The 22,138-nt window shown below is 40.7% G+C and overlaps 1 protein-coding gene across 1 annotated transcript in view; it reads right to left on the reverse strand.

Moving 5' to 3' along the window:
• GREM2 (gremlin 2, DAN family BMP antagonist) overlaps positions 1-21,040 on the reverse strand; it is a 39,171-nt gene extending 18,131 nt beyond the window's left edge. The window contains exon 1 of the mRNA XM_030499652.1: positions 20,767-21,040. The gene's annotated coding sequence lies outside the window, so the exon portion shown is untranslated. The remainder of the gene's footprint in view (positions 1-20,766) is intronic.
• Positions 21,041-22,138: the final 1,098 nt, after the last annotated feature.

Here is a 22,138-nt window from a genome sequence, read left to right on the forward strand (position 1 = left end):
CCAAGATTATTTTTCTGTGATTAGGCTTTGTGATATGGAGCTGAGGTCCTGAATTAAGGTCCCTGAATTTTACCATCCTCCCCAACACATTAAGAAGGCCATGTGTTCTAGGGTTTTTTAATCTAAATGAAAATAAATAACCACAGACCAAAAGACTTAAAACCTAATGCCTTCTTCTCTCTATTTTACATTTCTGATAAGAATATTGCAGGACTTGTGTTCAAATATATATTTTGGGTATATATATACTCACTGTAGAACAATGCAACTCTGCTTTCAAGTAGAGTAATGGCATAGAGAAAACCCTGTATCTGACCTTGAGAAAAAACCAAAACAGCAATTAATGTCAGCTGGATATATTTCTAATTGCAAGCCATGTCCCTCTGAGATAAAGCTTAAATCACCTCATGCTGCCACTCAGTCCAGGGTGCAGTTTGATTCATTCAAAGTATAAGCCATAGGGCCCCTGTGCTTGGCCCCCACCAGCACACACGCATGTGTGCACACACCAACACACACACACACCAACACACACACACACCAACACACACACACACCAACACACACACACACCAACACACACACACACCAACACACAACTTGATCACTGTGTGCCAGTACTAACAACCATGCAGCCACACAGTCAGCAAGACAAGCCTGCTGATCCAGCCAAAAAGGTATTCTGTTTTGCTGGCCAGCTTTCCAGCTGCAGGATCAGTAGGGCTGCCAGGGCCCCTGTGCCAGCCTACAGGCAGGCTGCCTTCAACCAGCTGCGAAGCCGCACCCTGATACTCCTTCCAAACTGGGGCCTGGGAACGCTGTCACCCAACTTACCTGTTTCAGAGTGGAGGAGGCTAATGTAACTGGAAGGGTGTGGCTGATAAAGATGGCGTTGACTGACAGACTTGCATGCTTTTGCTTCCTATATGAGATGCATGGTCCTTATATCTAAATGGCTTGGTATTAGGACTACAGTCTGTACCACAGTGGTGAGAGGAAATAAAATAATAATAGGGTGTGATGATGCTCAAGGGCATCCAAGATGTTTGTACCAGCTGGGATATCAGAGATAGACCCTATGGGACATTCATACTCCTCCACAGTGGCCACTGGAAGCCAGGTGAGAGATGTGGAGTATTCAAACAGACAGCAGGCATATCTGCTGAGGCAAACAACTCTCTGCCAGAACCATGTTTTGCTCTAAAGACACAAGGACTTGATTTTTGAAGGGTCTTAAACATTACAGCTCTCACTTATATCTACATTTCCAAAAGAGGTATGCACCATTTATCTCAAGTCCTCAATGGATATCAGGTACTTAAAAAGAAGAACTTTTATCTTATCTTGAAAATGTGCTCTGCAACTGTAGTGCAAAACTAAATATTAAACATGGAAAAAGAAGCATGAAAATGTACTCTAACTGCTGCATCCTACTGTCTGACTTTTGAGTGTCTTGCCTTGTAAGTGCAAAGGTTTCTTCCACCAAGGCTTTGGGGTTTCAAGTGATTAAACAAAACCACTGTTTAGACTGCATAGGAATAGTCTACATGATATATGAAGCACTGATGCCTTCTTTATCTATTAGTCATATAGCCCCCTCGCCCTCCCCTTCCTAACACCTACCCTTGTGGGATCCTCCACACGTGATGCAGAATCTAGCATTGGTGGCAAGGTGGCTCTTCTTCCTTTGTGTGAAGATGCTATGTACCCATGCAATTAGTGCATTGCAAAATTAAGCAAGCCTGAATTTAAGGACAAGCCAACGAACAAGTAACATGGTATGGTAAAAGACATTGGGGGAAAGAGTTTTCTGTTCTCTTTCCAGGTACAGATGAGCCAAAAATGCTCATAAGACAGAATCAATCTGCTGGCTAATAATTGGGGGGGGGGGGGGGGGGGGTGGGTGTAGGAAATCCAACAGAAGTTGTAACACAATTTGAGTGCAAATATTTGTCCAACCTTCCTTTCACAATAGAGCTCCAGAACCATAACAAAAGTTGGTCACTTGTTCTGGCTATTGAATGCACAAAGATTTTTGCCCTCATTAGGCAAAAGTATAAGTTGTTCATGCACACGACATGGCAAGAAATGGAGTGATGATGCTAACACACGAACAAGAAAAACAGGAGGCAAATTTTTAGGAGCATTAATTCAGCAGAAGGCTGAAACAGCATCTCACCACCAGTCAGAGTCTAAGGTAAAGCCTTCAATGCCAAAGAACACCAGCTTATAGCTCTGCCACACGGTCAAAGGGTACAACCACCACAGTGATTCTCCATCCAAACGGCACAGGCATATGCACAGAACCTGTGCATTAAGCTTCTCCCTTGTTACTGAATGAAGGCAGTTTCATTCGCCAAAAGCCCGGAGGATTTTGAGTATCATGTGGAGTAACGTTTTCCACTTACCTACAGCTGCATGCATGCTTAAACATAATATACTTAATCATCAACAGTCAGGACTAAGCTCTCATACAGGTATGAGCTCACACCATTTTAGTAATTAGGACTCTGATTAAGAGAGGACAGCTTTAAACAAATACTGTAGAAGTTCAGCAAATACTTAAGTGGCTTCTTGTACTGAGGTCCAAAAACCTGTTGAAGCTACCAGACCTTAGAAGAAAAGCACGATAATGTACCCTACACAGCAGCAAGTCAAAACCAACAGGGAACACACCCCACCCACTTGTAATTAAAATTAAGGGATGGATAAGTTCGCAGTTCAGATCAGATGGCACTTAAACAAGCAAAGCTGTCTGCTATCTCAAATGTGTAGCTCTTATTTTTGATAATAAACTTCCTGAAGTAATATTTATTCCTCTGAAAGGAAGCCTCAGGCCCTATATTTCACTGGGAGCTTTTGGTTAAGTCGGCTTCCACACACACACTCCCCAAATTTTATATTGTTTCTATGTGCATTAATGTTTCTCACACTGGTCGTCACAGTAACTCGTCTGTCCCAACATGTCCCACAGTAGGACAAGAGACTCCTCAGCACCTGGAAATAAAAAAAAAATTCAAAAGAAGCTAACCCAACTTACACGCAACTCTCAGAAAAAGACCCTCATCAGATCTATGCCCACCACACTTTGTTGATGGTATGCTAAGAACAATCAAGGTTCTGGTTTTGGACTTGAAAACATGGCTACTCCAATATAGAAGGGAAAGTAGTAGCTTATGAGCCTGTTCTGGACACCACACTTCAGGAAACCCATGAAGATTTCCAGAGGGGAGGTATGGAAGGAAAACTAGAACATTTACATACACAGAAATGATAACTCAATAGGCAAGACTGCAGAAATCCGAGATCTTTGATACAAAGAAGCAAAGACCAGAGGAGTGGTATTAATAGCATTCAAATGCATAAAGGGCTATTGCAAAGAGTGAAACAATATGCCTTTACTTTTCATGGATGCAAACGGAATAATGTCAGCAAGTAAGATTTCAGACAATATTCCTATCAGCAAGAGCCATGATACAGACAGTGAAGAATTGGAATTGATTTGCCTAAGTTTCTAGACTCATCATCAAAATTATTAAGGAGAAAGTGACGCAAAGAAAAAAGAAAAGTCACATCTACAACAGCTTACGTTAGATAAAATGATCCTAACAGGCAGAAGATGAGCCAGATGACTTCTCAAATCCCTTTAATACCCTTTTAAATAAATAGTCATATATATATAACATAGAACAATTATTTTCCTTTAAGGAGCCATCTTTTTAATAGTGTTTTACCTAGCTTTCTGTCATTTCTCTTCTTATCTACCTAGCCTTTTAGGTTTTGTGCTAGCTATCACAGAAAGAAATCATTCTTTTTGCAGTACACCTTAAGGTACATTTGCTATGGGGTCACTAAACCGCTACTCAAAGCCAGTCTTATGATTAACACACTGCAATTTGCTAATTGTGAACCTACCAGGTTTATAATGCAGATACTATCAGATGCTTTCAGAATTAAAGACTCAGTTTGATTTCTTTTGCTGTAGGCAGAATACACAACCTTTGTTTAATGCATCTCTCTGGCAAAAGAGGCTAAGGCTCAAGATTCTGCTGAATGTCTTGGGTTTTCCAAATATTTAAGTTATTTAGAGGAAAAATTGCCTAGTTTATTTAAGAAGATGAATGTAATTTATAAATAATTAGAAAATAAGTTAGGTTTCACAAAGCATATTTAAATACCCATAAAACACGTGCCCATTTTCCATGGCATGGTTTTAAACTGTCTTTGAGGACTGATTTCAAGGCAGAGAAGTCAAAACTGCTTAGCCAGTGTTGGGTAGATGATAATATGCCAATATTGTGCCATATCATGTCTTTTCCTTTTGGTCCCTTTGGAGCCAGAGTGACAGGCACATTGAATTACGAAGTGGGTAGTGGCAGCTGCACCAGCTGATGGAGAAATCAAAGCCCACAACCAGCAACTGAATGGAGCAGCTCAGTGGCTTCTCATCCAGCAGCCTCAGGACAGCGGAACAGGCCCAGGAACAGCCACATCCTTGAAAATCTGAGGCAAACTGCAGAGGTTTGCACAGAGCAAAACATCTGTATTGTCCTCATGACAGCAAACACCCAAATTCCTCTCTACTGTATTATATTATATATATTGCTTTTGTAATAGCTGTAATTAACAGGTGTGGAATAGTTTGTCAACAGCTGTCATCGTAAAGCTATGGCATTTATCCTACAAGCACAGCAATACCCTGTAAAGATGTGTCCACTGTCCAACCTTCCCTTTCCCACAAAATACAATAAATAAATAAATGAAATTGCCCTCAGACAGAAACTGCACACACACTGGAATGTGAGGAACTGCTTGCCTACCTTGATATAGCCTGATTACATTAAAGAGGTGGGGTGATATTGCAGTGTGTAGTTTCCTCAAAGTCAGGAAAGAGTCATTCACCTAAGAGCAACTTACAACACCAATATCGGTTATTTGTTTACTGTTATTTAGTAACTATTATACAATTGCTTTCAGTTCTGCTATTAATGAAAGAAGCCAGTTGCTCTGGAATGTTTTTTTTAAACCAATGCTACATCTATTGTCGCTTGTAACTCAATGCAAAGCAATAATCAAATAGATACAAGTATGTTCAGATTCTAATAAAAAGTACATCAGTCATTGCCAAGGAATTACCATAGGATTGAAACAAAAAGAAAGTTTAATACAACACAGAATCTTGAAACAGATTAGTACAGCAGACGGCAAGAAGAAACTGCAAAGTTTCATGCACTAGGCAACACTGCAATGTTTTCTACCAACAAGAAGCCCCGCACACCTTTTTCACTGTGTCCAGTAAGCTCGGGGGGGGGGGGGGGGGGGGGGGGGGAAGGAAATAGGGAGGGAGTATTCTCTGCAAATATGTATTTAAAAATTATTTCAGAGCATTTGTCGGGCAAATACTGTCTTCAGTATAGTGAACAGAAAAAAATATCTTAATGATTTTAGTTTGTGGGAATCTCAATACAGAATCCTTGAGGTTTAAAATACACAATCATTTAGACCAGGAAAGTATCTGTCTTAAGGCAGACTCATTGATATTTCACACAGTCCATGTGGGCAAAAAATATACTGCCATTAAAAATACTTAATCAGTTTGAAGCAAATGCTTAGCAATAAACTGCTGTGACAGCTGACAGATGAAAAAAACCCCCAAACTACAAAACACCACCAAAAGTGTTTAACAGGAAATAATTTAAAACGACAGATTAATAACATTTATGTTCATGGAATATCTTGTCTATCCCATACAAACTATTTTTCATTTCTAGTTATTGTGCTGCTTCTTTAGTTACTTTGCATATTTTAAATTGTATTTTACTTTTGATTAATTAAACTTCATCTGGCTACAAAGAGAAAAAAGAAAGATGAGAGAACACAAAACTAAGTAGTTTGAGCCTGCAATAATTAAATATCAACATGCTCTAGTTAAATAGCTCCTAATGTTCTCTTTTTCACAACCTTAGGTATCGTGATCTAGTAAAAACTCAATGGAAGACCACTGTAGGTAAAATACCGAGGTAAGTGAAGAGGGAGAAAGACTAATACAGCTTGGGAAGGGACAGACAAGGGACATAAAGAAATGAAGAGGTTTTCATTACATGACAGCCATATATTCTAAACCAAAAAACATGGAAATATAATTGGAATCCCCCTGTACCCCACTGATTTACACTCCTGGCTTGAACCAAATTAAGATCTGATGAAGGCCTACTACAGAGATACTAGGACAACTGAAGTCATTAGGTTCATTTTTGGCAATGGTGACAGTAACTGTTTTTCTGAATGGTAACTTTCCCACAATGTGTGCATTAATTGTAGGCTTCATAACACAAGTGTCTCATTTGGTACAGTTTCCTGGCTGGAAGGAACTAGTTATTGCCAGTTGGCTGTACCAGGCAAATCATTTAAGCAAAGAAGGGCTGATCCTAATCTCTCCTCATGCAATGCTAATACAGTATCAATGAAGACTTCAGTACCTGTGTTGCTTCGCGTGCACAGCTCCCAACTGAACTTTGGACTTGTAAAATTGGTTGTTATACAGGACTTTCTCAGCTTGAAGTAAAATAATATTCAGTGATCCTAAAAAGCATCTGGGAAAACCCAATGGCCTCTGAGAGGCTCACCAGCTCTGAACTGTGACATTCTGGTTACTGGCACCTGTGTAAGGGTCTGACAGCAGAGGGGACGGGGTAAAATGTGTCTAGCTGTACTTCAGATCTAATTACATCTTCTTATAGCTCTGAGGATTTTATCACCTTTAGTTCCAGAGTGTAATTTAACCTATGCATTCAACCCTCACAGTAATCCTCCCCAGCCTCCAGTTGCACCTTTTTCCTTATGGAAGGAAAATCTCAGCAGATGCATCCAAAGATGGGAGCATTAAGAAGCACTTTGCAGCATTTCTTAATCTTTCTTCACTCTTTCCTCCCCAGCACTTCTGTGAGAGTCTCCACTCATGCGAGGCAGGGTTTTGGAAACACTCATTTCTTCAGTATTACCTGAATTTTAGCAATTCCCCACCTTGGCACACTGACTTAGGTACATAAACCTAATCCCTAAACTCTCCTTATCTACCGCACAAAGAATGCAGGTGTCTGTCTGCCTCATCTACGGGAATTCCTGATGCTGTTCATCTAGTTTTTATCTTCTTCAATAGTTCTTAGGGTGATGCCTCTACTGAATTATTTAGGTTGCTCAGTTCCACATTCAAAAGCAGCTCTTCGGAAAATCAGGACTTGCACTTCCACAATACTTTGCAGCTCAGTTCACAGAGCACTTCATTTGATTGGAAGCCACCTAGGCAGGTTACCACAAAACGGTTCACCTTAGCTATTACTCTCCTTCTCTGAAAGGCTTATCAAGTTCAGATTCCGTCACCTTAATTTATCTTCACAGCTTTGCACACTGAGCAAGGACCCTGCAAAATTCTTAGCCTTTGTAATACTGTGAAGAAGCATGTCTAAGCACTCTAAGATACAGATTTAAGGTGAGTTGCCCAACAAGAAACAGAAAGTCTGTGGCTCCATGATCCCAAACTGAACTCTAGACATTGTTATTTGTAGAATCCATTTGACCTTCATAATAGGCCAGTCTTCTGCATAGTGAAAATAGGTGGAAGGAAAGAAGGCAAAGGCTACTTTTACTCTCCACATACCTACGCGGTGCCAGAGGGGCCAGATACATTTAGATTCTTCTTAAGTTACTCAGAGACTGTGCTGAAATATCTAGAATAAAAGCAAAATGCTCCTTTCATTAACTTATGCATGTGTCGAGGTTTTATTGCAAGTCATATATATATATACGTAAGGCTGGGCTAACAGGCATATTTTAAGTAAAGGGTAAGCTGATATGAAAAGGTGACCCAGACAGAGTGGCAATGTCACAGTGGTTCTTGATTTGTGATTTTTTAGCGGGCAAAATAACACAATCCTATGAACAAAAACAGCGAAAGAAAAAATGGCTAAATACGTAGCCCTTCTCTCCCCGCACCCATAGTATGTCCTGGAGAGCAGCCCAATAAACAATAAGCTACAAACGTACAACCCTCCTCTTCGCAGACACCAATGATTGCTGTCTTAAGCGTAGATTCAAAAACATGCCAATATTTGTCTTTCTCCCTTTTCTCCTGCACATTCCTTCTGTAGACCTCTAACTACAGCTTTGTATTAGGGAAACAGTTGCCCACCATGAGATGATTTGGAGAGAGACTGCTGTCTCAACATAGCACGAAGATGACTAAATAGTGACAAAGTAAATAATCCCTCAAAGGTAAGTCAATAGTGAATAAGTAATTTTATCTGTCAAGAGTTAACATTCAATGAATACTTGCAAAGGTTACACAACATCAAATCTACTAGCAGTTAGACATGAGTTCCCTTACATATGCTCACCAAGGAAGCCTACAGAGGAATAGATCCCATTTGACTTATTGATGAAAAGCCTTAACAACAGCAAGTTGTATGTATAAACTCCTAGAAAAAGGGATTATATCCCAAGAGATTGTTAGTTTACAGACAGATATCTTACAGTAAAGATGCACTTTGTAAGTATTTCTTAGGAAGTACATTAATTTCCATTAAAAATATTTTTTAAAAACAGTTAATGAGGGGAATGGTTTTGTAATGAATAAAAAAAAAAAATAAAAAATCTATAAGTGGTTAAAAAAACCAAAACATTCATTGAACATACACGCACCACCACCCCCCTCCCGAAGCCATAAACAGTTTGGAATTTAACCTGTAGTTAAAGCTGACAGACCACTGAAAAGCTTAACTCACTTTTCACTTCTGTCACTATTTGCATTTTTCTTTTTCTCAGTTACATAAAAGCATTAATCTGTTTGGATTTTCCTCTTGAATATGCTTTTCAAGTTCTCACATATATTTCTATCATGACACGATATCTGCCCTATAAACTTTGTGAACACATAGCTTATGATGTTTTAAACATTCTATTTAATTAAAAGAAATTAAGAGTCCTCCTAAAATGTGCAAGCAGCAGTTGTATATTCTGAAATCCAAGCTGTAAGTATACATCCCTTAAATTTTCCTACCTTCTTGAATAAATAGATCCTCTGAGGTTTCCCAGATAAGGTATATTTTGGATTACTTAAGCTATCCAAAGAACTTTTTCACTGCTCTGTGCAATTAGAGCTGAAAGTGCACTTATCTTGCTAAAAATAAGGTGACTCTTAAAGAATGAAGTTCAGAAGTGTTAATGTCAACTCTTTAGTGGATATATCTTTGATAGGGTAATTCTGTATCCCAAAGTACCTAGCCTAGTTTAACTCAAATTTGAAATTACTTCTGACCTTTATAATATATCTATGTCAGAAAAACTGATGGATTAATTCCAGAATTAAATTATAGGAGTTTTATCATAAAACCTAAGTATTTACAGAGCTGTTTTGAAAGTTAGCATTTAAATATGATGTTAACTAAGAACTATCCCCAAAATCATACAAAGTATAACTGAAATGTTTCAGAACAATCTATGTAATAATTCGATTCATCAGAAACAAATTCCCTCTTCCCTATTTTACAGTACTTAGGTTTAGGTCTGCTGCTTCAAAAGAGAAAAGTGCAAGGGCACTTAGCTGTTGCTGTCTCTTTCTTTTACTGCAGTAAAAATATATTTTACAGCTATGGATGACCTTATTTAAACTATAAACAAAAGCTTTGGATGTCCCAGGTTAAAAACGTTAAGTAATGAAGAAAGCAGATCAATACACAATGGGCAGAAAAGCCCACTATATAGAAGGCATGGTTAACTGTGACTTTTTTCATGTATAAAAGTATTTTTGCATTGTCTTGAAGTAATATGCTATTCTACTCCTCTGTGCAGGAATTAATTTAATCCAGTGTGTGCAGAGCTGCATTAGAATTCACATCCTTATAGGCTTTGCAGTAAACCAAACCATCAAATTTTTTTGCATTTACACATAAGGTCATGGCTACCTTTTTTACCTGTTTGCTTACATACACATACATCACACTGCAATAAACAGTTTGTAATAGAGGCATTTTAGCCTTTAATATATTTTTTATAAAAGGTGTTCAATGACAGTAACAGTTTTTACAGCCTGTAAAGCGACTCATAAGGCTCTGTTCAAACAATGGCACCATTATACAATCATAGAATCACAGACTGGTTTGGGTTGGAAGAGACCTTTAAAGATCATCCAGTCCAACCCCCTGCCACGGGCAGGGACATCTTTCAATAGATCAGGCTGCACAAAGCCCTGTCCAACCTGGCCTTGAACACTTCCAGGGATGGGTCATACAGTTTCTCTGGGCAACCTGTTCCAGTACCTCACCATTCTTGTTAGCCAGTGTCATTGTTCAGAAAATTTAGGATTGCTGGTCTTCAGACTGACTCTTAAACAGCAACCTTCAAAGATCTTCCACACTTCGCAACTGAGCCTGTCTATCTAGACTACTAAGGTCACCCAGTACTAACAGGGTTTTCAAGAAACCATGCAAGGAGTCTGCACCTATGAACATTAGCAGCTAAAGGACACACTCCTCTAGTGTGTTTTGAACACTTGAGTCAACATTTACAGCACAGTTTCTGAGCCAATTTCCACAGATGTTGAGCGTACCATTTTAGACATGCAAGATGGCACAAAGAAAGTCTGGAACAGAATTAAGACAGGATGACACTTTCAGCATGACTTTAGGCCTATGCCTAGCTAAACTGACATCACAGGCATAGCTGTAGGCAGCGTAACAAAGCAGGAATACACACTGGACCATTAACACCTTGTGATGGTTTTGGCTGGGGTAAGAATTTTCTTCATAGTAGCTAGTAGGAGGCTATGTTTTGGATTTGTGTTGAAAACAGTGTTGATAATACAGGGGTGTTTAAATTAGCGATGAGCGGTGCTCACACAGAGTCAAGGCCTTTTCTGCTTCTCACCCCACTCCACCAGTGAGTGGGCTGGGGGTGCACAAGAAGCTGGGAGGCGATACAGCCAGGACCCAAGGGATCCCATACCACATGACGTCATGCTCGGCATATTAAGCTGGGGGAAGAAGGAAGCGGGGTGATGTTCGGAGTGATGGCGTTTGTCTTCCCAAGTACCCATTACATGTGATGGAGCCCTGCTGTCCTGGGATGGCTGACCACCCGCCTGCCGATGAGAAATGCTGAATGAATTCCTTGTTTTGCTTTCCTTGCATGTGGGGCTTTTGCTTTAGCTATTAAACGGCCTTTATCTCAACCCACAAGTTTTCTCACTTTTATTCTTCTGATTCTCTCCACCTCCCACCATAGGGGGAGTGAGCGAGTGGCTGGGTGGTGATTAGCTCCTGGCTGGGGTTAAACTACAACACACTTTTAAGACACTACTAGATTCTACCACCAAAAAGAAATTGGTCATGTGAAGAAAACAAAATGCCACCACAGAAGCTTTAGGAAAGGTTTACAATTAGCAAGAAGAGAGTACTTACTCAAAAGCAAAACTGAAGCATGACTCTCACCCAAAAAATTCCACCAGCGCTGCTATCTGACGAACTGCTATATATGTTAGCTGTTCGTATCATGCAGCTGGAAGATCAAAAGTTAGAGTGCATTTGATGCCCAAATTAAGGCATTGGCTTTAGTCACAGTAAAATAAGCCAGTTTTCAAATGTTTTTAAAGGAAAAATAAATATCTTGGGGAAAAGAAAATAAATCTAATTTGGAGCAATTAAATTACAGTTCACTTTTACTGAGAAACTAAGCTTCTCTTTAATTAATATAAATCTAACCATGCATATTCTAATCTGACAATAAAAATAGCATAACCAATTTTGCATTGTCCTGTAAACAGTTCCCATAATACAACCCCCCACATTTCAATATTCTTAAAAAATACACCTAAATTTCCGGGGGGCGGGTGGGGAACGAGCACAGCATTACCATCTCATGCTCCCTATATTTTACATGTTCAGAAAAAGTAACAGCTTAAGTCAATCACATTTGACTGCTAACCAGTTATTTATATGAGTAAATGAAGCTGGTGTCCAAGTGGGGAGATGAACTGGCAACTTGCTGCAGCTTTGAGTTACAATTTGTATATAATGGAGCAAACTGCAAGCACGCTTAATTGTAGCCTTATCTATGTGGATGAAGCTAAGCAGAAGAGTTCAAATAGACAATATTCTGTTTTAATTACTGATAAATCAAGATACAGACTTCTCCAATCTGCAGGCCAAGTTGCCCAGGACAGATCTGCAGAAGAACTTGCCCCCCGTAATTACCTGAAGCTTGGACTGACAGTGGAGTTAGATACATAAAAGTCTTCCTGAGACAGGAAACCCTTGGTATGGACTTCTCACTCATGCATTTGCAGTTCCACTGTCTGAATGGACCACCTAAAACCAAAGTAAAAATTCCCAAGGTTGCTGGCAGTCTCGGGGACTCCACAACACGCTGGACTGTACTTTGTTCACAGTTACAATAGGGACGCATGGGCAATAATGAAATGATAACTCAGCCGTCTGGGAAAGGTCATTTCCACTGATTCTATAGACCTTTAAAGATCGTTTTGGGTGGGAGAGGAATGTAGGAGAAATGAGATTATTCCTCCTCAGAAAGGTCATTATTTCCACTAACTCCATAGACCTTTAAAGATCATATTGGGTGGAAGAGGAATGCAGAAGAGAGATTACTCCTCCTCAGCACAAGCATGTTGAATGGGATGAGACAGATTCCTTCAGACTTCAATATCTCAGAGCAGATTAGCAACTCACATTCCCATCTGGAGATGATGGGAATCAGGAGAAGAAATTAGTATTCTGGGGTGACTTCCTGAACAGGATAAAAATCCATAAATTTCATACAAAGAATGATCCTTGGGTTTTTGGTCTCCTAATTAATTCAAAGCTGCGAGCAGCTTAGAAATTAACTTATTTCCCTAACCACCTATTTATCAAACAATTGTATTACCATACACAGCATGAAGAGCTCACAGCAGTAGCTTCCATAACCGATATGACTCCATCCTGAAGCTCCTACTAATTACCAACACATGGTGGGAATAGTCCGCTGGCCTCTTCTGGTGCTTAGAAGTACACAGGGAGTAGCCGCCCACTTTTGCAAGATACCTGACATTTTGAAGCTGACGAAAACACTTACAATAGTCACTCATGTATATCATTGCGACTGTGCATTTCCCTCCACTCTTGATATCAAAAAAAAAAAAAAAAAAAAAAACCTGCATGCATTTCATAGCAAAACTACTTCATTCTATTTTACTGATTTGTAAGCAGCATTTGTGTCCATGTAAAAATGTCCTTTTAACATGCACTTCGGAATAAAAAGTCATCCCTGTGGCCTTCTCTTTCTCCAGAATTCACTCTCTAGTTGGCCAGAGCAAATAAACAAACATTAGTAAATACAAGACTGGACTGCCATTGCTTCTCAAGAGTAGAGCCTGCCAATGCCAGATATGGATCCAAAGACGCTGCTGGTTTCACCTCTTTCAGAATAACTTTTCCAAGGAGCTACACCCTCGCCTAGCTTGCTCAGATTCTGAAAAACACTGTTTATGACTGTGGCTGTAATAGTTGACCTAACCAGAAGTGCCAGGAATCAAACCACAGACTTTGGACAGCAAAGGGATCTATAAGCTACTGACTCCTTATTTTGAGAGTCTATGGTATGAGAGTCCCAATCCTAAGCCACATGAGATGGCTATGCCGGGATAACAGTTCAGATTCTGAAAATCATATCCATATTGTTAAGTCTTTCAATGACTGGCATAGTTTTAAATGGACAACAAATCTGTTTGTCGGATAAAGTCCAGACTGCTAAATAAATAATGATAAATTTCCTAATACTACTGGGCAGCACGTTTCTGCAAGTACAACATGTGTTTATCAGTTTCCTACTGAGTCAGAGTTGACTTTCAAATTTCCTTTAATCTTACTATAGTAAATATAGTACAGCTCTCTGGCAAACAAGAGTAACATTCTTCCTGTAATATCATATCCTTCTTTTAAAAAACCTTAGATATGTCCAGAAAAGAACTAGGCTCAACTTGGAATGACACAATAAACTTGTTTCCAAAGAAACTTGAGTTTCATAAAATATTAGCTTTTATACCAAAAAAAGAAAGAAACAAGACTATTTTTATAGGGAGAAGATTGAAAAATTCTGATAGGCACTCAAAATAGTGTTTGCATGCATCATACTTTTAAAGTCAGCTATTGAAATACTGATATCAGAATATTTTTCTAGTTGGAAGCAGTCTGAGTGGAAGGATAAAGCAATTTGCATTTGGGATGTAGAATTCAGAAAATAGTAGACTGTAGCTTGTGAATAGCAGACTGAGTTTTTTCAGTGCTCCTTCAAGAAGAAAGAATATCAAGTGCAGACGATTTAAAAAAAAAAAAAAAGGCGGATAAAGAAAACCAAGTGGGATTTATTATAGTCCAATTCGTATTTAAAGCTTCTCTTCATTTGGGAGGAATTTATGGCAGACAAAGGTGGGATTTGTCTTATAGTTAAAAAAAAATAACCTACATTACGCTGTTGAATAAACTTGTGTAAGTGACTGAAGGGACTTTGGAAACCTGAAAGCAAGACAGTTTCAATGACAGAAATTAGCTCAATTTCCAACTGTGTGCATTTGTTTGGCTTGCTTCAGGGTTTCTACAATGAAAAAGGGTCATTATGTATCACAAAAATAGCATACAATGGTGCTATTTTCACATCTCTTCTGTGATCTTGTAATAAATCAATAAATTTTCCTAATTATCATTTTCTGTGACATTTGAATCTGCAGCTTCAGATACCCTTAAGAAGTCAGAAATTCTGGGCTATGACTTTACTTAAGGCTCAGCTTCAGTAAGGAATGGAAATACTAAAGAGGCAGATCAACAATCTTTCCCTGCCTACACAGAATCCAAGGTGCTTACAATTTGTTTCAGTTTATAAGTATTCACTCTTAAGAATAGCTCAGCAAAAGCCGTTCTCAATAAAGGATCATGCAAAATTTCCATGGGCTTCATTAATGAAGAATACAGACCAAAGTCAGCAAATATGCTTAGTATAAAGCCATTTTGTGTAGTTATCTGAAAGGCGTAAGCCAGAGACCAAATTAAAATGAAATACAATTGATAGCCATCTCACCTTTTTATAGGAGACTTTATTGGATGTATTCATTAACTCATGCAACATGTTCCCATAGTCCCCATCTTCTTTACCTGTCAACCTCTTCTTGTTCCTCACAAAGGACACTGAGCTCCAAACTATGCTGATGGAACAGGAACTAGATGGATCATAACAAAATAGATGGATCATAACAAAAAACACGCCTAGAGCAAGGATGTCCGACATCTGAGAGCTGGGATGTTTTCATTTTGGATAGAAGCTCTGACCCTCTATTTACACCCCTATCCCAAGTTCTCCCACATATTTTTAAATGACAACTTTCCAGATGTTATCGGTATGGAGACTGGCCAGATTTATGGGCAGGATCCCGCGTAACTTTAAGCCAAACTAGTGTTTTGGCCTCACTGGAAATGCAGTTAGGTCTGAGATTTGCACCAGGAAAAAACCTGCAGTATCTTGCCAGAAATGGTCATGAAGAATTTTTACAATGCTGTTTATTTTTCTGTTAGCACTACTGTAGAACATCAGGCTATTTAGCATTATGATAGTAGCAGTTAAGCAGAGTAATAGCATAGACTAGACATGGCTGGAATCCACAAAAAAATTGCACACAAATGAAGGAGGACAGCTAGTTCACTAGTAGCACCAGCTCAATACAGTTTTCCAATGCTAGCAAGTGTTTGTACAAGACAAGGTCAACAACACGTTCTCCATGAGCTGTACAAACGCTGTTTCCAAGTTTTAAGAGAAGTTAAAAACTCGGGAAATTTTTAAGATTTATTGCTGTTAAATCCACAGTCTGATGTTTTATTTGTGCATTGCCCATCACACTCAATAAAAACTGGTTCCAAAATGAAATTTGGAGGGTAAATAATATATTTTCCTTTCACAGTGTACTTTACTTCTCCCACTTCCTTAACACAAAATAGGCAGAAATCAAATCTTTATGAGACTTTTTGTATTTTGAAAGTATCAGAGTTTTCATTTCCTCTTAGTTTCTTTTCAAATTATGGTTTCTTAAAATACTCATTCCCTAAACAATAATGACTGTAAAATTGGCTGGAGTGAGAAATGAATTTACCTTTTTCATTCTATAAACTTGTAGTAAAGACAGTAGCGTGCAACATACTGTTAAAGTATAATTCTATATGGCAGTGTAGCCTCTAAGAAAAACTGACCTTAGTAAATCCCCTTTAGTTTTATGACTAATCTAAAATATGCTGCCATAACTCTTACAGATATTATGTAGACAGGAACAAAGAAAAAAAAATATACCGAATCTCATAGATAAGCATGGTTATGCCCAGAAGAAAAAAATGAATGTGAAATGAAATGAATGTAGATGCTGTAAGATGACTTTTTGACAAAGACAGGTTACAACTGAAGTTGCCATGATTGTATCACACCAGATATTGAAAGACAGATTTCCGTATTTTAACCTCCTGGAGCAAGACAGATTCTTATGGTCTGTTTCTTTTTCTGAAACAGGCTTCAAAAATCTTCTTAAAAAATGATAACAAACGGCTTAATGCACTGAGAGCAAGAAATACCATGGTTTCAAGTGACCTGCCAATAGTGTACACAACTCAAGTTAAAATCTATACTTCGCCCCACAGAGCAGCTATGCATTGGAATAAGGTTTGGAGAAGACAACCTCTAGCAATAGAAATACAGTCATCTGAGAAGGAAAAGCTCTCCAGTTTTTCCGTTCCTATTGTTCTGAATAGCACAACATTTTTTGCAATCTAAAAGTAGTCTTGGAGCAGTCACCATGAACCAGGAGGATCTTTTATCATTCATGCTATACACATGCAACCCTACGATTTCCATAAAGATCTCATGAAAATGTGTGTAAAACTTAAGAGTCAGTAAGAAGCCCAATTTTTGCAGCAATGATGACCATCTTCTGCTGCTGAGCAGGAAGGATCTGATCCCTAATTGCTCTAATATTACATTTTCAAGTTAGAAATGCTTTCATACAAAAGATAACCATTCATAATTAACAGAATCAATTTTTTTCTATTTAAAATAATTTTCCCCAAAGAAGCAAAATAAAGTAAAACTCAAAACTGTAAAGAGACAGCCAAATCACCAAACAACAGAAAATGGCAAAGTTTTCTGCTTTACAGTGAGAACTGCAGAAAAAAGTGTTTTAACAGAAGCTTCAGGTTTTAATCAGAAGCTTCAGGTTTTATGTGGATGTTTCTGAACATCTCCCTGGGCATCGCACTTCCCCACCTGCCTGGGACAAATGGGCTCCGGAGCCAGAGCATGTTTCCCATCAAGTGCTGGGACCCCAGAACTGCCACCACAGATGGCACTTTCTCTAAAGTGGTACTTCTGGTACCTTGTGGGAAGTGTAGTCAGCCAAAATGCTGCACCCACGAAACACGCTGCAGCATTTCTAAATGACAGGTTTAAGTTTCAAGTTAACATTTCTCACCAGTCCTATATGCCATGAGGAACATAAAGATGGCCTTGTGAAGCTTTACATACAGGAGGTCTACAGCCAGTGACAGGCAAACAACCATGAAGAAGCACCAGTTGTCCTTTCCTAATCACAACTGCTGTGTTCACATTCAGCAGACAAGCACAAGGCTGCCTTACCCCAAGTTCCCACTCAAAAAGTAGTCCACTATCACATGCCAGACTATTAAAAACAAAAGCCATCTTCATTTAGATGTGAAATGATCTCAGGGTGTGAATACACAAGTAGGGCTGCCATAGTTTGTTGCAGGGTTGTGGTCTCCCACTAAGCCAGGAGTTTTTTGGTAACACATGTCTAGACAATGGTGAAAGAAGCGGGGATTAGCCCACACCCTTGGGAAAGACAGTATCAGTTCCAAATGGCACGGTGGTGCACCGGTACTAGTGCTGCAGGTGGACGAGGTCTGTGTTAGCAGCCCAACAGGAACAGACATACGGAGCAAAAATTTAAGCACAGAAGACACTATATGCATTTTATAGGGTTTTAGTTCAGGCTAGCTCTGGTCTAGTCCCACAGACTGAATTCCCAGCAATGACTCAAGCACATCTTCTAGTTTAGATTCATCCTAAAGGAATCCAGCTGGCCCACCATGAGGTATATGAAGATGGACAGTAAGTGGGAACAACTGGAGGACTGGCATCAAAAGTACACTCCTGACACGAACCACAACACTAATATAAATGCACAACCACACCCATGAGCGTCAGCGAGCGCAAAGCGAAAGACCTTTTCGTGCTGCTCTTGAAAAGACTCTTCGGATGTCTGTAAATCTGCACAGTGACTTGAATTGCTCAGTTCTTGCTCAGTGACTTGAACTGCTCATCGAAACCACTCTAACACAAGAATCAAGAACTGGTAAATTCCAATTTACCCATTCCAAATTAGAATTTACCAGTTTCTGATGTTGAAGTTCAAATGACTTCAATGTGATTTTAGTAGTAGTGTATAGAACTATGAAATTGAGCAGCTGGAATTTACCAGTTACCAAATTTATCAAGCAAAACTGCAGCAGGAATAAACTACTTATTACAAAAGAGCGGATCTGGATCTATGTGATTTACACTTTTCATAAGCATTGACAAATGGTGACTGAAACCAAGCACTTTCCAATATATCAATATAGTTCAGTTGGTAATTCAGTTATTAATTTTTTACCCATAGCTGCTGCTACGGAAAAAAAAGCCAAAATCTGCAGAGTATAATTCTTCAACTTCTCATACCTTTGCTCTATTCCACATTGAAAGTTACCTTTCACGACAGCACAGTCTATTTGAAAGATAAACAAAAAGCAAATAGGTCAGCTAAACCAATCAGCTCAAAATCTAGAGTTAATGCCATTTATTTTTGTGGCACCCTTTTAGAAGCATCTCACTGATGCTTTTCACTGTCACATCTTTCACTTACTTATCATGCTGCAATGGAAAGCTGAGCAAACCCCGCTGCTACCAGATGCACCTCCTCCCCGCGCACAAGAACTCTGCACGAACAGCTGGCTGCAAGAGAGGCAAGAAGGCAAAATTCTACCTGTATCTCACACATCCTACAGCAGAGATTTAAGAAATCAGGCTGCTCTCTTCAGCTGCATAGTAATTACAGACAAATGTTTAGAGTTTAGGACTTCACTGCACATCCCGGATGATGGCAGTTCATGAGGACCACACAACAAAAGCAAGAGAGAGAGGTACCTTGCTTGGAGCCTGAATACCAAGACAGCACCCTCAGTCCTGGCCCTCAGTAATAAGCAGATTGTTGTTCCTTACTTCTATTCAATTATTTTCTCAGGGCATTTCTTTAAAATCCTAGGGTATTCTTCTTCACCTTTTGGAAAGAAATGAGGGAAGGCCAGCCTGAGAACTAAGCACCAAGTTTAGCAAGTCTGCATTCAAATACATCAGGCATCCTAAGCAAATATTTCAGGTGGTGTGTACTTCTGGAGTTCAAACTACAAACTAATCCCCTAAGGGAATACAGTACCTGTACTGTATTGGCACTGGTGCGAAAACAAGACTCTGACATGATGTTGATTTCTCCCTGGTTTAGCAAGAAACAGCCTTGAAGTGGCCTGATAAGCAGCTTGCTAATTGGGACTCTACACAGACATTGCTTGCACCTGCTGCTTCGCGATTCTTGGGAGAACTTCACCTGAGACTTTTTCTTCAGGAATCTCAGTCATGGTCATTTGTCAGGCTGAAGTTCACCTGACTCTACTCATTGGGCTTTCATTCTGTTTATTTCTCCTCTTTCGGAGAAAAAGGAGGTTTAACTTGTTATGAGCTGTTAATTTTGTCCTCAAAAATCCACCGAAAGTTATATAACCACTTTCACAACAGCATGCTAAAAATAAGAGTTGTTCAGCCAAATGCCACTGCAATTTTTTATAAGACCTGTGACTCCAATTCTGCAAGACCTGTGAAAGTGCAAACATTTCCTTAGCTTGAGCAGACACTCAAGCAGGAGCTACTCGTGAGACAGACATGGGTTTGTATTATTATAATCCTCATTTGCAAGCTAAAAAAAACCCTACAACAAAACAGTGCATCTATACACATATATAGATATCTCCAACTCATGACTTAAAGTAATGCTGTTCGCTCTTGGAGCTGATCCCTCGTGGGGTTTCATAATCGCAAACCATCATTAACCCAAAGCAAAGAAAGAAAGGTACAAAGGGGCACAGGTTTCAACCACGACGTGATTTTTTTCCCGTTTTATTTTTTTCTTTACTTGGGAGGGAGCGCGGAGGCTCGACGCACGACGCTTCAGACCCAAAGGGATTTGGCCATTCAGGTAATTTCGAGAGGTCTCAGGCCAGCGCACTGAGTCGCTGCTGCAGTCGGTGCTCGTTAATTCAACTACGCGCCCCTGCGAGCACCCCGCGGGCGGCAGCGCGGGCCCGGAACGCGCTGCGCCCCGCGGAGACGTCTGGCCGCCGCCGTCCGCGCTGGGCCCGCGGAAGTCCTGCGGGGCCGGGCAGGCGCGACGGGCGGAGGTTCCGCGGCGCGGCTCCGCGCTGTCAATCGCCACCGCGCCCGCGGGCCCTGCGCGCCACGCCGCACCGCTGTCTCGCTGAGGGGCCGTAGTGTAAGAGGGCAGGGAAGGAGGAGGAAGAGAGCGAGGCGGCCGCAGGAGAAGCGGGGCCGGAGCAGGCGGCCGAGCGCCCCCCGGCCGCCCCATACCTGCACAGAGGCGGGGAAGGGTCTGCAGCGCTCTCCGTCCTGCCAGCTATAGATCCCAGGAGGTGATGAAGCGGGGTGGCGGTCGTCGCCCTCTCCTGCTACCGCTGGTGCCGGTGGTGCGAAGCCCTCGCTGGCTGCAGATGCCCATAGGCGCGCAGTGGCGGAGAGCGGTGCGTGGCGAGAGCACGGCGGCTTCGCCGGGTCCCGGCGGCGGAGGGGAGCTCGGCACTGGCTCCGCGCAGCCACTGCCCGGGGAGAGGATCAAGCCCCAGCTTTCGATTGGCTCCGGTGGCCAAACAGCTCACACCAGCCTGCCCGCCCGCCGCCCGCCTCCCCTCCGCCGCCCCACACGCTCCGCTCCCCCGCGCCTCCGCTCCTCCCTGCCAGCCTCTAGCCTCGCAACCTGGTGGGCAGACCTAGCCCCCTTTGCTCCCCCCCCACCCCTTCCCTAAAACAACGTCCAATCCCCAGCCGTGTGTTTATGCAGGGGCATTCTCGCCCTGGATCTGACAAAACACCCTCCTTCCCTTCGCATCTTCCTCATTTGGCTGAAAGACCTGCAACTTTAAGCGTTCATGACATTTTGTGTCACGCTCAATATTCGGACACGTTTGTTCTCTGAACATTTTTTAAAATATCCCTAGCTGGTAAAATTAAAAGCATGCAGCGCCTGATCACCTGAGGGCTAAATCTGAGGTAGGACAAAGCATTCTTGGCCTGAGTTGAGGTTGCTTTTCTTACACTGTTTGGGTTTCTAGCCCTGTCTTCGTTAACTACACATCAAATCATGGCATGCACACAAAATAAAATCAGGATGCTAAGCCTTCCCTTCCTGACTCTGGGGTTATTCCATCACTGCAGCTGTGACTGGCATTCCTTGGTGCATCTTTGATGTTGGTGGTGGTCTCGCTCGGGATGACTTCAGTGGCCTGTGGAAAAGGATTCTCCTTCCTGCAGACATGCTGTAGTCTTACGTCAAATCTTACACCTGTCTTCTGGGCAAAAGGGCAATCCTTTGGTTTCAGTATGACCCTCTGTTTAAACAAGAATACAGTTGAACCAGATAAATAGGCCCTTTGGGTTTTCTCAGCCCAGGAAGATGTTGTAATGTTTCCAGTAAACATGTTGGCAAAAATGCTTATTAAAATTAGGGAGAACAAAATGATCAGTTGTAACAGATGCACTCTTAATTAATGCAATAACCTGCATTTAACTGATGCTGTTGTGTCGAGCAGTGTCTATGCCTGTTGGTACATCCCTTAAAAGTCAACATTTACCCAAATTTGGCAGACTGTAGCTTTTGAAACAGAGAACAGAGTTGCAAAGATACCTTTGCATGACAGCAGCATGTACATTTTAAATGGCAACCTCC

Source organism: Strigops habroptila, chromosome 10 (assembly GCF_004027225.2).
Source record: "Strigops habroptila isolate Jane chromosome 10, bStrHab1.2.pri, whole genome shotgun sequence".
Lineage (NCBI taxonomy): Eukaryota > Metazoa > Chordata > Aves > Psittaciformes > Psittacidae > Strigops > Strigops habroptila.